Source organism: Vombatus ursinus, unplaced genomic scaffold (assembly GCF_900497805.2).
Source record: "Vombatus ursinus unplaced genomic scaffold, bare-nosed wombat genome assembly UNPS02014818.1, whole genome shotgun sequence".
Lineage (NCBI taxonomy): Eukaryota > Metazoa > Chordata > Mammalia > Diprotodontia > Vombatidae > Vombatus > Vombatus ursinus.
Window position 1 is genome coordinate 68,436,270 of NW_020954596.1, and position 18,703 is coordinate 68,454,972.

The 18,703-nt window shown below is 38.3% G+C and overlaps 1 pseudogene; it reads right to left on the reverse strand.

Moving 5' to 3' along the window:
* Positions 1–17,589: 17,589 nt before the first annotated feature.
* LOC114023493 lies at positions 17,590–18,005 on the reverse strand (annotated as a pseudogene).
* Between the last annotated feature and the right edge of the window lie 698 nt (positions 18,006–18,703).

Genomic DNA, 18,703 nt, shown 5'->3' on the forward strand with positions numbered 1-18,703 from the left:
TGTACACTGAATAGACTGCAATATAGTGTAAACATAACTTTTATATGCCCTGGGAAACCAAAAAAAGGTGTGTGACTTTATTGCAGTAGTCTGGAATGAACCTTCAATATCTCTGAAGTATGCCTGTATATTCAGATGGGATAAACTAGTAACCTACCAGCTCCACCAAAATGGTCTGATGGGATTAACTATCTAGAAATCATCCCCACAAGAATAAACTTGATTTTTGGTAGTTTCTGATACAATAAACAAGGTTAACAAATTACAACCCCAAATTTAAGATATTTTTCCCTCCCCAAATCACCTGACATTCTGTCTTTGTTACTCAATTTCCCAGATAAGAAAAGTGTCTGAGCAGCCTCACATAATTAATCTCCTTTTGCCTCTGATAATGTTTCTGTAAGACTTTGCATAACTAACATGTTAAAATTGTATCTTTTTCTGGTCCCCATGGGGTTGAGACCCAAAGGTTAAGAAGTCTTGAGTGGAAAAAGTTAAAGAAGCTTGTTGTTATTGTTTCAGGGCACCATGGATCAGGCCCACATAAGATACTGAATTTGATGGATAAATGTTGTGTGAGTTCTGATTCTTCCACCTAGCTGCAGTTCCCCATCTCTCCCTCTCCTCAGGCCTCCCTATTCCCTATGACACAATATTGAAAATAGGCCAATTAATAATCGTACATGGCCTCTAAATGTTCAAGTAAAAAGAAGAGTGAATCAATGTGGCAAACTTCTTTGTTGTCCTATTTTAAGAAATTGCCACAGCCACCTCAACCTTCAACAACAACCACCCTGATCATTTAGCAGCCTCCAACATGAAGGCAAGACCTTTATTGAAAGTTATACTGACTCGGTGACCCATTGTTCTCAGACATACTTGTCAATCAGTGATGGAGTAAGAGTCCTTCAGTCTGCTCTAGACCCCTCTTCTGATCTGTATAGTAATTTTGTAAGTAGCCATCATAAAGTAACAATGGCAAGAAGTAGTATTGCAAAGTGGAACCTAGAAGTCATGTATAAATTGCCACTGTGGAATGCAACTGACTGTGAAGTGACCTTGCCTAAGCCCAGAGCTGCAAATTGCCTGAGGGCTCTAGAAACTAGTAGAAAAAAGAACTCTGGAAATGACTTAAAAAAAAGAAGGGATCCTCAGTTCTGACCAGATGTTACCACTCTCACCCCCAGCCTTCTCCATGGACTAATGGTTGTTAAGTAAAACAACTTTCTAGGCAACTTTCTGTAGTCTTATATATTTGACTTAATTCTCTATATATTTTAGAAATGAGGTCCTTATCAGAGAGACTGGTTGTAAAAATTCTTTCCCAGTTTTCTACTTTTCTTCTAATCTTGGTTGCATTGGCTTTGTTTGTGCAAAACTTTTCAATTTAATGTAATGAAAGTTAGCCATTTTGCTTTCTGTAATGTTCTCTATCTCCTGTTTGGTCATGAATTCTTCTGTTCTCCATAAATCTGATAGGTAAACTATTCCATACTCTCCTAGTTTGCTTACAGTATCAGCCTTCATATCAAAATCATGAACCCATTTTGACTTTATTTTGGTATATGGTGTGAGATTTTGATTTTGGTATATGGTGTGAGTTTCTGCCATACTCTTTTCCAGTTTTCCCAGCAGTTTTTGTCAAACAGTGGGTTCTTATCCCAGAAGTTTGGGTCTTTGGGTTTATCAAATAATAGATTACTATAGTCATTGACTACTGTGTCCTGCATACTTAACCTATTCCACTGATCCACCACTCTATTTCTTAGCCAGTACCAAGCAGCTTTGATGATTGCTGCTTTATAATACAATTTAAGATCTGGAATGGCTAGGCCACCTTCCCCAGCATTTCTTTTCATTAGTTCCCTTGATATTCTAGACCTTTTGTTCTTCCAAATGAATCTTGTTATTATTGCTATCACTGAATCTTGCTCACTCCACTACCCACCCACAGGAGGTCCACCTAACATTTTCTTTATCCTTTCATTCTCTTGACATTGCATGAATACTAATGGAGCATGTAAGCTGTCCATCAGTTACTTATCATTCTACCGTTACTTCTTTATTTCCCATTGTAAGTTTTTCTGATGGCATCCTTTATTTCACTTCACACTGTGATGTACTACAGACTGTTCTCATGCACCATTCCGAATTCATCCAGGGCCATCTCCAGTCATTCTGACCTGTGTCTTGCTACTGGACTCAGATGACTCTGGAGCAGAGAATGAGGCTGATGACTTTGCATAGCCCTGCCTCACTTAAATCCAATTCATTTGCAAATCAAGACATCACCCTCCTGATGTCATTGATCCTCTTTAGGAAGGAAGGATGAACAACAATCATACATGAATCATATATGCACATCCAAGTAATAGGTGCTAAATCAGGGGAAGCCAACTAGGCTTTACTATCAGGGCATTTTGGTCTTATAATATGTAAATTTCAGGTAAATTCCATGCATCTTCAGTAAGACCATCAGAATGCCAAGTGGCACTGATAATTTTGAGATGACTTGGACATTAACTTCAAAGTTTCATTGACAACTTTGAGATGATTTGGAGATGTTAATAAACTAACCCAAAGGTTGCATAGAGAACCCTAGAAAAATGGGACCTCAAACTACTGCAGTTTCTTTCTCTAGTTCATTTTACAGGTGAGGAAACTGAAGCAAAGAGGGTTAAGTGACTTGCCCAGGGTCACACAGTTAGTAAATGTCTGAGGCCAGATTTGAATTCAGGATGATGATGAGCCTTCCTGACTCCAGGCCTGCACTCTTTCCATTGAGCTAGCTGCCTACTCCAATCCATGGTTATATGAGTGATACTCTGTGCCTCTGCCACTCCTTATCCTTTTGCCCATGCTGATTTCCTTCCTTCATCACCCTATTCCTGTAACCAATATCTTGTATATTCAGAGCTTCCTCTGCCCCCAACCCTCTCCTTCCAAAATCCTAACTTTAAGTTCAGTTTTTCTTCAGAAGGACATTACTGATAATGAGATTGCCTTGACTCTCCTTATACTAGTCAGTCCCCACCCAATATTGCTACTAATTTAATCTAAAGTAAGGAAACTCATGGTATTTTACTTAAGCTTTGGTGGAAACAGCCTAGATAGCCTAAATTTGGGAGTGCTCTGGTATGGCTGAGAGTAGTCTGAGATAGCTGGGGATGGTATTTTCTCTCTCCTGGGGTGAAATAATGATGGAGTGATATCAGGCCAGGTTGGAATGGTATGCACCCTAACCCCAAATGGAGCTCAGTTTCAAACTACAGGTCCAATTAATGGATGCATGAGTGCATGCTGCCTGCTTTGACATGGGTGCAACCTCTTTTCTTAGACCCAACTCTGAAGGTCGACATGCCTTGCCCTTACTTTACACTGCTTGTCTCTATGTTCTATGCTGTTTGCCTCTGCAATCTCTGCTTCATTAAAATGTGATTGCAGTCTCAATTCCTGCTCCTAAAGAGTACCCCAAGAATCAGGCATGTCTGCCCCATTTCATAATTTCATGAATGAATTAGCAATTCAGATAGATAGATAGACCCATATCACACAACCTATATGTGGGAACCTATCCACAGAAATATGGCAAAGATTCCTTGTCACTTTTTGTTTTAAAGAATTTGAAGCTTTTGTTGTTTCTTTTTCCCCCCTAAAAGCCTTAGACATTTTTTAGTGCTGTCTTGCTGAGGTTCTACAGTGTTTTGCCTCTACTGGGGCCCATTGTTTTTCAAATGGTTCAAGTGAGTAGAAATTTTAACCCAAATTGCCCTAGACCACTCAAACTGTAATGGGGCCCCAAAAGTCCCATTTTTGAATTCTAAGAAGCCCATTGGTTTGGATTTGTTTAAACTTTTTCTGGCCTGAGTTTAAATTGGGATCATTTTTCCTTCTATAAAAAGATGGATTTAAGTTTTAAATTTGTATACTTGTAGTTTTTTAAGAGTAAATTTGAGAGAAAGATTTTTTTTCAGACTGTGTTTTGTTTTGTTTTGTGGGGGTGAAGCAAATATAAATTGTTCTTTATAGCATGCAGAGCTTTTCATAACTGAGGCCTTTCCTCCTTTTTCAGTCTTCTTACACCTCACTCACTCCCTAACAGGTGGTCTTCTATCCAGAGACACTGGCCACCTGGCTGTGCCAGGAACAAAACATTCCATCTCCTGGCTCTGGCATTTTCTCTGACTGTCCCCCATGTCTGGAACATTCTCCTTCTTTGAAGAACTCTGTGCCTAATGACCTCTCTGGCTTCCTTTAAGTCCCAAGTAAAATCCCACCTTTTACAGGAAGCCTTACTGACTAGGCCTGCCTTGTCTTTGATACTCCTCTTTGCCTCATCCAAAATGCATAGTTCCACCTCAATTTGTGTAAATTCTTGTGAAACTTTAAGTCCCAGAATAAGTTTTGCCTCTTTAATGAAACTTTCCTGCGTCGCTCTAGCCCACACTGAACTTTCTATGTCTTGAATACCTATAATACAATTTAGTATTTTATTATTTATTGGCCATCTCCTTTTCTCCTTTGTTTTATGGATACGACATCACAGAAATGTTAAGCTCCACAAATGAAAAGATTGTGTCTTGGTATTCCCAATAATTTCTATAAAATGTACTTTGAAAACTTAATTAATTGATTGGTAGATTGAACCAAGAAAGTGGAGTTATGATGGTTCAAGGGATATATTTATGTGAATTAGGTGTAATATTTTTAATGTACTTCCTAGTTTCAATTTTATTGTCCTCTAAGGAGCTATGGTCATTTCTGAATTGTTGCACTTGGTGATAACATCTTCAATATTTATCTTTCTTCAAAGAAGTGTTGAACTGTCCTGTCCCTAAGAATTAATTTCTGAACAGTATGAGAAAAATTGTGCATAAACAAATATTTCAAGAACAAAAGTTAATTTAATGATATGATAATGGGAGAAATAAAGGAAAGAAAGAAACAAAGGAAAAAGAGGGATGGAAGAAGGAAGGAGAAAGGAAGGAAGGAAGAATGGCAGCAATAGAAATCAAGCATTATTAACTGAAATAAAGAAAAAGGACAGGAAAGGAACATGAGTTAAAAAAAAGCATCAGGAGAGTCCAGGTTAAAAAATGGCCAACTTATCAATCATGAATCATAAATAGAAGGATATATTTAAGTTCAGAAGAGATTTGAGGAGCCTATTTTCCAAACACGGTGAAATTCTCATACTTCTTGCTATTTTATGATGGTACTTTCTTTTTTGTTTCAAATATTTGTGAAGCTACTTTTCTTGTCACAATTGTCATAAGATAAATATTTGAAATGGGAGACTCATAGTAAAAGGACGCCTAATGAGACTCTGGTTGCAACAAATACATTAGTCATTAATGCCAACACTTAATCTGCACAAAAGGTCTTTGTGACAAATTTTGTATGTTGGCCCATATTTAACAAGATAAGCCTGGAAGAAAAAAATAGAATAGAAAATGTAAAAAGAACTATAGCATTACACTGTACTAATAACCAGTGAAGGTATATATACTACAAGAAATCTTTGTTAAAATTACTAACTTCTGAAAGAAAAAAGAACAATAATAATATTAATTTACTTTTTTTAGAAGGAAAGAAGGGGAAATATCTAGATCTTCACGAAATAGGCCTTAAATATAATTGAGCTCACCAACAATAACAAAAAAATCTTAATGCTAAATGGTGACATGGGAGTATATGAATAATTGATATATCTTTGAATTGGTAATGGGGAACTTTCTGTGTTGAAACTTTTTAAAAATAATTAATTTATTTATTTGTAGTTTTCAACATTCACTTACATAAGATTTTGAGTTTTAAATTTTCTGTCACTCCCTCTCCTACTCTCTCTCCAAGACAGGGTGCAACTGATATGGGCTCTACTTATATATTCATATTAAACATATTTTCACATTAGTCACTATGTAAAGAAGAATTAGAACTAATGGAAGAAAGCATGAGAAAGAAGAAACAAAACAAAACAACAAAAGAAAAGGAGAGGAAATAGTATGCTTCCATCTTCATTCAGACTCCAAAGTTCTTTCTCTGGATGTGGATAACATTTTCCATCATGAATCTTTTGGACTTGTCTAAGATCCTTGCATTGCTAAGAAGAGCTAAGTCTATCAAAGTCAGTCATCACACAACGTGGCTGTAACTGTATCCAATATTCTCCTGGTTCTGCTCATTTCACTCAGCATCAGTGTGTGTAAGTCTTTTCAGGTTTTTAAACAACATGTTGTTGGATTGTGTTTCTTAATCCACTCTGCTATCCACTTCCATTTTAGGAGAGAGTTCATTGATTTACATTCCCAGTTATGATTAATATCTGTGTCTTTCTCTCCATCTTATTTACCCCCCTGTTTATGCTTTCCTCTCTCCTTTCTCCCTTTCTCTCCTCATTAGAGTTTTGCTCTCAACCACCACCTCCCTCAGTCTGCCCTCCCTTCTATCAGCCCCCCTCCCTTTTCTTCTCCCCCTTCTATCTACCCTCTCCCTCTTCTTTCCCCTTTCCCTCCTACTTCCTATAGGGTAAGTTAGATTTCTATACCTAACTGATTATGATATTCCCTCTTTGGACCACATCTGAAGAAAATAAGGTTCAAACAATGCTCATCTCCCTCCCTTCTTTCCCTCTACTATAACAGGTTTTTGTTCCTTTTCATGTGATATAATTTACCCTTATCTGCCTCCTCCTTTCCTCTTCTCCCAGAACAATCCCTTTACACCACAAAATTAGATATTTTATTATCATATCAAAGCCAATATATACCTACATCTTATGTCTATGTATACCTCTTTTAAATGTTATAATAAAGATGCAGTTCTCATGTGTCATCTTCACTTGTAGGGATATGAACAGTTTGCCCTTATTAATAACATATTGTTGTTGTTGCTGTTTCTATTTTCTTTCCTATTTACCTTCTTATGCCTCTCTTGAGTCTTGTATTTGAAGATCAAATATTCTGTTGAGTTCTGGTCTTTTCATCAAGAAAGTTTGGAAGTCCCCTATTTTGTTAAATGTCCACCTCCTCCCCTGAGAGATTATGCTCAATTTTATTGGATAGCTAATCCTTGGTTATAATCCAAGCTTCTTTGCCTTAGGGAATATCATATTCCAACCCCTCCTATCTTTTAATGTAGAAGCTGCAAGGTCCTCCATAATCCTGACTGTGGTTCTATAATATTTAAATTGTTTCTTTCTGGCTCCTTGCAGTATTTTCTCTTTGACCTGGTAATTTTGCAATTTGACTACTGTATTCCTTGGTGTTTTCAATTTGGGGTCTCTTTCAGGAGGTGATTCAGTGGATTCTTTTGATGACTATTTTACCTTCTGGTTATAGGACCTCTGGACAGTTTTCCTTGATGATTTCCTGAAAGATGCTGTTCAGGCTTTTTTTCTTCATGGTTTTCATGTAGACCAATAATTCTTAAGTTATCTGTCCTGGATCTATTTTCCAGGTCAGTTGATTTACCAATGATGTATTTTATGTTTTCTTCTATTTTTTCTTTCTTTTTTTATGTTTGAATGACTTTTGATATCTCATAGAGTCATTAGCTTCCATTTGCCCAATTCTAATTTTTAAGAAATTATTTTCTTCTATTAGATTTTGTCCCTCCTTTTCCATTTGGCCAATTTTACTGTTTAAGGAGTTCTTCTCTTCAGTGAGTTTTTTTGTGCTTTCTTTTCCATTTGTCCAGCTCTACTTTTTAAGGAGGTTTTTCTTCAGTGTACTTTTTTTTTCCAATTTGGCCAATTGTATTTTTATTTAAGGTATTGTTTTCTTCAGTGTACTTTTTTTTTCTTTTTTTGCATTTGGTTAATTGTATTTTTTAAGGATTTGTTTTCTATGGTCAATTTTTGTCCTTCCTTTTCCAAGCTATTGACTGGCTCTTGCATACCTCTCATTTCCTTTCCAATTTTGCTTCTACCTCTCTTATTTGACTTTTAAAATCCTTCTTGAGCTCTTCCAAGGAGGCTTTTTGGGCTCAAGCCAGTTCATATGCCCCTCAGAGATTTTCAGATGTGGGTATGTTATTTTTCTTCTGAATTTGTGCATTGATCTTCCCTGTCCCCATAATAAGAATCTATGGTCATTGTCTGTTTCTGCTTTCTGCCTATTTTTGCCTATTACCTGATTTTTAAAGTTGAGCTCTCCTGCCAGAATGTAGGGGGCATTGACCCAAGCTTCTTGAGCTGGGCTCCTAGGACCTGGTCACTGGCTTTGTGTGCTGGGGTCTCAGGTGCTGTCAGCTGGAGGCTGTAGGGGTCTGGCAGCTTATCTGATGCTAAGCTGGGGTCAGCAGAACTTGAGCTCTTGGGGTGGGGGTGAGGAGTCTGGCCCCTGGAGGATTCCTGCTCGCGTGGGCTTCTTTAAAGCACTTGAATGTTTGGCTGCTGAAGGATGTCTGCCAGCCTGGATTTGTGCTGAAGCACTGGGAGATTTGGCTGCTGGGGAATGCTGGTGCACATGCTGGTGTTTACCAGTTCCCCTGCCTGTGCTAAGGCACTTGGAGGTCCTGGTGTTGGTGCTTGCCTGCTCCACCACCCTAGGATTCAGGATCTTCCCCTGGTTTGTTGAGGTATTGCTTGACACTGGCTTGCTGGGATGCCTCTTGTCCTGAACTGCTCCCCCTCCCCCAGGGTGACAAGGGCCTTTCCCGTTAATCTTCCAAGCTTCCTGGGCTACCAGACTGCTGTATCCCATCTTTCTGCTGGCTCAGCTATTCCAAGGTTTTTCCTGGGGTGGTATTTCCTGGGCTTTTAGACATCAGTAAGGTGAGAGCAACTTACTTCTTACTCCACCATCTTGTCTACTGGAAGTCCCTACTGAAATTCCTTCTACCAGTGCATATTGCAATTTGTCCATGATTTTATAGATAATTCCTGAGAAATTGTTTAAGGTTCTTGGTGGTTTAGGGCCCTGGGTCACATAGCTATGTGTCAAAGATAGGTCTTTTCCTCTCCAAACCCAACACTATTCTCTCTTCTGTGCCATTTCTTTTTTTTTTTTCATGCTACTTCTTTAAAATGGAAATAAAAGAGAAAGTCCCCATGTATGCTCGACTTTTGTTTGGCACTTTTGTCTCAATTATCTAAATTCGTTTTAAGAATGAATTTTCACAGTTCCTTGCAATATAATAGTTTACATTACATTATATCTACATGTAATATAATATATTACAATTTCTTGTAATATAAGAAAATAGTCTTAGAAAGTACTTGTAAGTTAAAAAGACAGCCATCAGTGATATTAATAACTTTACAATCATATTTAAAGAGCAATATATAATAATGATTAAGAAACTATAGCATAAATAAAGATCTACAACTGCTTTTTATTTAGTAGTTCTTTTGCAGCAAAATGCTATGTCATACTAAGGTAAAATATCCTACAAATCTTGAGAAATTACTGAAAACATTTCTATGTAGGTAGTGAGGGAATAAGTATTTATTGAATACTTTTTGTTGTTCAGTCTTGTCTGACTCTTTGTGACCCCTTTTGGGGTTTCCTGAAAATGATTCTTAAATGATTTGCCATGTCTTTCTCCAGCTCATTTTACAGATAAGTAAGCTGAGGAAAGTGACTTGCCCAGAATCACATAGCTAGTAAGTGTCTGAGGTTGGATTTGAACTCAGGAAGACATTCTTGACTCCAGGCCCAACACTCTATTCATTGAACCAAACAACTGCCAATCTTTGACATAGCTAAGAGAGTCATCAAAGACCACCAGAATAACCAACTATTCCCCAGCTCAAAAACCTTCAGCGATTCCTGCTTTTCCTTGGATAAGATAATTAACTAATTAACTAAAGTACTAATTTTGGCATTTAAAATCCTTTAGAATCTGGAAACGTGCTAATTTTCTTCATTTAGTTCGCATTCTTTCATTTTATACATTCTATATTTCAAACCAGGTCTGCTTCTCCAAATTTGTCACTTTATCTCCCACCTCCATGTTGATGCAGAGATTATGAATGCCTACAATGCATCTCACTTCCACCTTTTAGAATAACTAGCTTCATTTAAAATATATGCCATTGGCCACCTCCTATGGGGAACCTTTTTGCTTTCTAATTCTTTTAGTGCTCCCAGTCTTCTTCTCACTCTCAGAGGACTCTCCTCCTCCTCCTCCTCCTCCTTCTTGTTCTTGCTCTTCTTGTTCTTGTTCTTTTTGTTCTTGTTTTTCTTCTTCTCCTTCCTCCTTCTCCTCTGCATCCCCCCCCTAATTTTATATAAGCACTTTGAGGGAGAAGATTATTTGTTTTGTGTTTCCACTACCTCGCATGGTGCCTTGAACATAATAGCTGCACCTCTTTCACAAGTCTATATTAGGGGCAAGTCTCACTTTTCTACAAGAAACAAAAAGATATGAAAATATGTTCCAGTTTAACCAGTGCTCAGTGTGGAATAAGAAACTTAGGACATATTCCTATTTATTAGTTTTTCTTGGGATTTAAATTCTTTTAAATTTTAGCTTTCTTATTACATAGGATTTTCATTGCATCGTGATCTGAAAAGGATGCATTTAATATTTCTGCCTTTCTGCATTGGATTGTGAGGTTTTTATGCCCTAGTATATGGTAATTTTTTTGTGTATGTGTCATGTATCACTGAGAAAAAAAGTGTATTCCTTTCTATCCCCATTCAGTTTTGTCCACAGGTCTATCATACCTAACTTTTCTAATGTTCTATTCACCTCCTTAACTTCTTTCTTGTTTATTTTGGGGCTAGATTTATCTAGTTCAGAGAGAGGGAGGTTAAAGTTCCCCAATAGTATAGTTTTGCTGTCTATTTCTTCCTGTGACTCCCTGAACTTCTTCTCTAAGAATTTGGATGCTATGCCATTTGGTGCAAATATGTTTAGTAATGATATTACTTCTTTGTCTGTGGTGCCTTTTAGCAGGATGCAGTTTCCTTCCTTATCTCCTTTGATAAGATCTATCTTTGCTTTTGCTTTGTCTGAGATTAGAATTGCTACCTCTGCTTTTTTTTTTTACTTCAGCTAAAGCATATTACGTTCTACTTCAGCCTTTTACCCTTACCCTGTTTGTGTCACTCTTTTTCAAATGTGTTTCCTGTAAACAACATATTGTAGGATTATGGTTTTTAATCCATTCTGCTATCCATTTCTGTTTTATGGGAGAGTTCATCCCATTTACAGTCATAGTTATGATTACTATCTGTGTCTTTCTCCCCATCCTATTCCCCCCCGCTTATGCTTTTCTTTCTTCTTTTTCTCCCTTTCCCTCCTCACTAGTGTTTTGCTTTTGATCACAACCTCCCCCAGTCCTGCCTCTCTTCTATTAGCCCCCTCCCTTTTCTTCCCCTTTATCCCTACTACTTCTTCCCTCCCTTCTATCTCACTTCCCTTTTCTTTACCCTTTTCCCTCCTACTGAATATAGGACAAGTTAGAATTCTATACCTAACTGATTATGTTATTCCCTCCTTGAGCCAAATCTGATGAAAGGTTCAAACAATGCTCATTGCCCTCCCTTCTTTTCCTCTATTATGATAGGTTTTTGTGCCTTTTCCTTAACTTAATTTACCTCCTCCTTTCCTTTTCTCCCAGTACAATCCTTTAGTTAGATCAGATTAATCCACTTACTTAGATCCATTTAACCTACTTAATTAGATTTTTTTATCATTACATCAAAGTCAACTTATACCCACCCCCTCTATGTATACCCCTTAAAAATGGTGTAATAACAATAAAGTTCTCAAGAGTTACAAGTGTCACCTTCCCTTGTAGAGATATAAACAGTTAGCCCTTATTAATAACATTTTTTTCTGTCCTCTTTACCTTTTTATGTCTCTCTTGAGTCTTGTACTTGAATATCAAATTTTCTGTTGAGCACTGTCTTTTCATCAGGAAGGTTGTGAAGTCCTCTATTTCACTGAATGTTCAACTCCTCCCCTGAAAGATTATGCTTATTTTTCTGGGTAGTTGATCCTTGGTTGTAATCTAAGCTCCTTTGCCTTATGGAATATCATATTCCATGCCCTATGATCTTTCAATGTAGAAGCTGCAAGGTCCTCCATAATCCCGACTGTGGTTCCATATTTAAATTGTTTCTTTCTGGCTGCTTGCAGTATTTTCTCTTTGACCTGGTAATTTTGCAACTTGGCTACAATATTCCTTGTATTTTCAATTTGGGATCTCTTTTAGGAGGTGATTGAGAGGATTCTTTTGATGACTATTTTACCTTCTGGTTATAGGACCTCTGGACAGTTTTCCTTGATGATTTCCTGAAAGATACTGTTCAGGCTTTTTTTCTTCATGGTTTTCATGTAGACCAATAATTCTTAAGTTATCTGTCCTGGATTTATTTTCCAGGTCAGTTGATTTACCAATGATGTATTTTATGTTTTCTTCTATTTTTTCTTTCTTTTTTATGTTTGACTGATTTTTGATATTTCATAGAGTCATTAGCTTCCATTTGCCCAATTCTAATTTTTAAGAAATTGTTTTGTTCTATTAGATTTTGTCCCTCCTTTTCCATTTGGCCAATTTTATTTTTTTAAGGAGTTATTCTTCTCAGTGAGTTTTTGTGTCTCCTTTTCCATTTGGCCAATTCTGCTTTTTAAGGAGTTGTTTTCTTCATTGTACTTTTTTTCCCAGTTGGCCAATTGTATTTTTTATGGACTTATTTTCTACAGTTAATTTTTTTCCTTCCTGTCCCAAGCTTTTGATTTTCTCTTGCATACCTCTCATTTCTTTTCCCAATTTTCCTTCTACCCCTCTTGTTTGGCTTTTAAAATTCTTCTTAAGCCCTTCCAAGGAGGCTTGTTGGGCTAGAGACCAATTCATATTCCCCTTTGAGATTTTAGATGTGGGTATATTGGCAATATTGCCCTCTTCTGAATTTGTGCTTTGATCTTCCCTGTCCCCATATATGATAAGAATCTATGGTATGTTTCTTTTTGCTCATGGTGTTTCCTTATTTCCTTGCCTTTAAAAAAATATTGAGCTCTCCTGCTGGGGAGCAGAGGGCACTGACCCATGCTTCTTGTGTTGGGAGCCTAGGGACCTGGTCACTGTCTTTGTGTGCTGGGACTTCAGATGCTGGCAGTTGAAGGCTGTAGGGTTCTGGCAACCTACCTGGTGTTACAGGTCTGGAATCAGCAACACTGGAGCTCTAGGGGTAGGGGTGGGTAGTGTGACCCCTGAAGGTTGCCTATTCATCCAGGTCTGTCACTTTCTTTGGCTCCTTGCGGATGGATGCTTTGCTTCTGCAGGATGTTTCTCTACCTGCAGCCTTCCCTTTTGGAATTGCGCTTCCCAGAGTTTTGCTGAGGCACTGGGAAGCTTGGCTGCTGGAGAACACTGTATCACTTGATGGTTTTCTGAGTTGGTTTCCACTGGTTCCCCTTCCTGTACTGAGGCACTTGGGGGTCCTGGTGTTGGTGCTTACCTGTTCCACCACCTGAGGTTCAGGATCTCCCCTTGGTATGCTAAGGTGGAGCTTCCTGCTAGCTTGCTGGGACATCTCCCATTCTGTACTGCTTCCCCCTCGCCCAGGGCAAGAGGGGGCTTTCCCATTAATCCCTCAAACTTCTTGGGTTATAAGACTACTGCACTTCATCTTTCTGCTTGTTCAGCTGTTCCAGGGTTTTTCCTGGGGTGATATTTTCTGAGATTTCAGAGCTTAGCAAGGGACAGTGAAAGTGACTTACTTCTTACTACGTCACTTTGGCTCCTAGAAGTAGAACCTAAGTTTTAGTTTTCATGTATGTATTTAGTTTTCATGAATGTAACATTCAGAGGAAGCAGATAGCTGGTTACCAAAACAATGGCAACAGTAGCAGCAGCAGCAGCAGCAACAACAACAATAAAACTATAGTGTTATGAAGCCTAAATCTTTCAGTTTTCCGTATAACTAGGATAATGACAGCACAATCTTTAGTTCAATGGGATATAAAACTAGTACTTGAATCATTTCCTAAAAGTATAAAAATATTCAGAGAGCACACCTATTCTATTTTTTATTAAAGCTAAAGTCAAATTAAGTAAATAAGAATTATGTGTGTGAGACAAACTGTTAAATTCTAGGTACAGAAAGAAAGACAAGAATGATCCTGTCCCCCAAGGAATTTACACTGTAATGGGGGAGACAACATGCACACAACTATATACGTAGATATTTGAGGTAAATTAGAGGAAATCTCATAAGGACGGCACTAGCCCTGGGGGGATAACCTGGAAAAGGTCTCTTACAGTAGATGGCATTTGACCTGAGGCTTGAAGAAGGTAGGTAAGCCAGGAGGTAGACACAAAAGAGAGGATTGCAGACCCTGGAGTTAGACAGTGAAAATGTGTATTTAGGAAATAGAATACTTTGTGAGGGGAATAGCAAAGAGGCCAGTATCACTACATCATAGAGATTGTGAAAGGAGTAAAGTGTAAGAATGCCAGAACAGTAAAAAGGATCCAATTTATAAAGGGCTTTAAAAACTAAACTGGATTTGACATTTGGTCCTGTAGTTATATAATAGGGAGACATTGGAATTTTTTGGGAAATGATGGGGTGTGACATTTACTCTAAGAAGATCATTTTGGAAGCTGAGTGGAGTGAAGAGACCAGAGGCAGGGAGACCAATCAGAAGGTGGAATGAACCCAGAATAAACCAGGTATGAGGTGATAAGAGCCTGGGACAGGCTAGTGGCTATATGATTATAGAGAAGGGTAGATTTATTAGAAATCTTGTAAAGGTACAAATGACCCAACTTAGCCACGATAATTCCAGGAGCCACACTATTATGAAAGAGACTATTCCAATTCTTTTCTGAAGCATTATACTAAGTGCTGAATTAAAAAAAAAGACTAGTCAACTATATTCTTTTTAAAATTATTTTGGTTTTTTTTTGGTGAGGCCATTGGGGTTAAGTGACTTGTCCAGGGTCACACAGCTAGTAAGTGTTAAGTGTCTGAGGCTGGATTTGAACTCAGGTTCTCCTGACTCTAAGGCCAGAGCTCTATTCACTGCAATACCTAGTTGCCCCTTTAGCCAACTATATTCTGTATTTTGATTTCACACCATGACAAGGTAACAGAAGAAGGGTTAGAGGTATGATTAACCCCGTGAGCCCCATGAACCCCAATTTGAAACAGAGTCTGCTCTAAGAAAGAGACAAATGACATTGTGGTACCTGTGTCCATGGTTTAATTTCTCAAGGTGGTTTGACATGCACTGCATGGGAGTTCAGTCCAAAACTGGGTGCCCCCCTAAGGGGGCCAGTTCAGAACTGACTCGATTTGGGATTTGGGGTTACAGGGTTATATTTGTTTCAAAGAGTAGGTGTTCCCAAGGGGAACCGTGATTGGTCAACATATTAGGAGGTGGGCAGAATCCTTAGATCATTCAGTCCACAGGGGCCCATACTGCCTGCTATCAAAGGAAATACTACCCTCAATCTTGGAAGTTTGTCTCCACCCAAACCTGAGTAGGATAAGATCAATTCAGGCCTGGGTTGGAATTTGACCAAAATAAGAAGATTCAGTGCAATCTCATTATTAGAGATGTCCTTCTGAAAAACTTTGGTCAGAAGACTGATGGGGTTGGGGGAGCTCTAAGTCTCTAAGACACAGATTACTAAGGGAAATCATTTTTAACAGGGGTTAGGCTATTCTATAATGTTAGGAATTAGATCTGTGATTTTGCTGGCATAGTAGAGAATTCCTAGCTTTGGAAACTCCCATTCAAAATACAGTTGGGTGTCTTCTATGCAATTTATATTCTTAAGAAGTTCCAGGAGCACTGAGCAGTTAAGTGATTTGCCCAGAACCATTGTCAAAGGCAAAACCCAGGTGTTCCTGGAGGCTGGCTCTCTATCTGTTACAGTATAATGGGGTGGGGAATCTGTGGCCTTGAGACTGCATATGGCCCTCTAGGTCCTCTGGTGCAGCCTTTTGACTGATTCCAAGTTTTACAAATCCTTTTTTTAAAAGGATTTGTTCTGTGAATTTTGGATTTAGCCAAAGGGCTGCACTTGAGGACCTAGAGGGCCATATGTGGCCGCAGGATCTCCATCCCTGCCATGCTTTCTCATATTTTATATATGAAATTATTAAAATATATATAATTACTGCTGTACTATAAAAAGATGAATTGTATATCAATCAATAAATTCATTGATATTATATGAACAGACTCAGATTTTTACAAGTATGTCATTTCATTTAAAAAAAATCAATCTGTATTTATCTTTTAATCAAAGCACTAGGAAAATATGACATGGCCTTGAAACAATGAGCAGGAAGGCTATATTGATTACATTCAATGAGAAGCTGTATAAAAAGAACAAGATATTTTATAATACCATGCCTCGTACTAGCATGCTGCTCAAAGTTTTAACCAAGAGTGATAAATGGGTGAATGGTGCCAACTGTTGCCTGTGCTCTGGAGAAACAAAAGATCTCCCTTTCAACCTGTCTACCCTCCAGAAGTTTAAGTTGTCTTCCTATCCTTTTCTACTCTCAGAGGGCCCTCTCAACAAGTCGTTTCTGTGGACGAGTTCAAATTAGGAGGGTTAAGGTGATGTCTATCACATCTTTTTCTATTTTGTGGAAAACTAACTTCCCCCTAAATCAGTCATCTATCATTGCCTTAAACAAGAGGCTTAAGCTTGTTCTGCAAGGAAAAAACAAAACATTTTCTTTGGTCTTTGAATCCCCGTTTTTTAATTAAAACTGTTTCATGTTATTCTCAAAAAATACTTTTAACTGGTGTCATCCCTGTACTACCTTCCACAAAGGCAAGAATAGGTAACCTGAGCATCAGTTCTAACGAAAATCAATTTAAAGGAACCAGAGCTTGTCATCCATGGTGGGAGATTTCCCTTTTACACTCTTGCTTGTGTTCAAGCTGAAAACTGACTTGAACATTGTCTTTGTCAAATGAAAGATCACCAGGGAGTTTCTCAGTGCTCTATTTCCAATAATCCTGTTTCCCCAGACTCCTTCCTGAATACCAGGCTCTTGTACTGGGAATAAAGTCACAGCTGTATTTCTCTTTTCCAATCAGTTGTGAACTCAAGGCTGCTGCTTTGGTCTATGGGAAATGACTCAATGAGGTAGACATGAAGTTGGTACCAAACAAAGTGGATGGCTACCTTAAGAACTCTCACAGGGCAGGAGGCACATTGGAGAGGGGAATTGCTAATACTCATAAAGACAAGGGACTAACCCAGCTTCCAGGAATTGAATACCTCTGAACCAGCTGAATGCCACTAAGGGCTCCAATATGTGCAGTGCTTCTTAAACTGTGGATCCAGACCTCCTATGGGGTAGTGACCCACAATTTAATAAGTGCTGAAGGGGTCACAAATGGAAAAAAAAAGTTCAAGAATACCTGGATTAGGGGATCAGCTTCATTGACAAGATAGGTCTGGGTACTGTTAGACCTTCATGCAACCTCCAGTCCAGATCTGAGTACCAGTTTCTTCCATTTCTTCACCTATGGGCTGAAGCATATAATGGAACCAACAGCCTCAATTTCTTCATTCTTAAATTTTCAATGAAAGGTTAAAAAATTCTGCATATTTTTACAAATAGACCCATTGTTCCACCCTGTGACTACTGATGATGACTATTTTACAATACATGCCATGGAATTCTTCATCTTCTTGGTCATCATGGGGATGAGGTGTATGTGGTCATCAAAACATTTGGTCACAAAGAACTCTAACTGCCTCTTCACCTGCTGCCCCTTGCTCCTGGCATTCATCAAGTCTTTGGCTTTGTCATTTCAGTGAATGATGCCTAGATCCAGGTCGTACCAGAATTTCTCTAGTTGTTAGTCACAAATGCCTGGGCCTGGGCCAAAGGTGCATATCTATGGTCAGTACACTGCTGAACCTGCTGCATGGAGGCCTGAGTATTCTTACAGCAGCTGGCACTGCTCTGGAACATGTTGCCCTGCATCTTGGAGATATTCTTCTACTCCACCTCCATCACCATGGTGTCCATTGCCTCCTGAACCTGCAGCTTCTGTGACTTTTCCATGGAGTGTGTGCTAATACCGCCAACCTTCTCTTCCCCTGCCCCCTTACTCCCTACTTTAACCTACTCACAAGTATTTTAATGAAATCTACTTCTATGTTTATTTTTTTCTCTGTTACCTATGGGGAAAAAAATCATAGAAGCAACTTTTCTGTAAAGTTCCACTTCTGAAAATATGATTGAAGGATTCAGTGAGGTATGCCATGGAATGGCAGTGCTCACAAAGACTAAAGATTAGGTAGGTTGCTTCAATTTTGAAAAATCAATGATAAAAGATTGCCCTAGGCAATGTATCATAATAATTTGAATGCCCTTCCTGTAGATTAGGCCAAATTATGATAGGCATTCACATGCTATTTTATGATGAAAAATAATTCTCTTAGGTACAATGCATTTAACACACAAGTGAATGATGCTAGGATGCAACAAAAATGATGCAGTGAATGTTTTATAGACTCTGGTATCTGCCTGATAACAGCAAAGCAGAAGCAAAAAACTTCTAAGATTTGAATTCTAGAGACAGAAGACTATTTCTACATTTTAACAAGGACTTTTTTTGTGTAGTTTTAAGATCACCTACAATGAAGGCTTTTTAAAACCATATATGAGATTTCAGTGATTTTTTTTCTTTAAAAAATGTGACTGATATTAGCAAGTTATTTTACCTCTCTTCTCTCCCCAACCTTTTAATGCACCTTTGT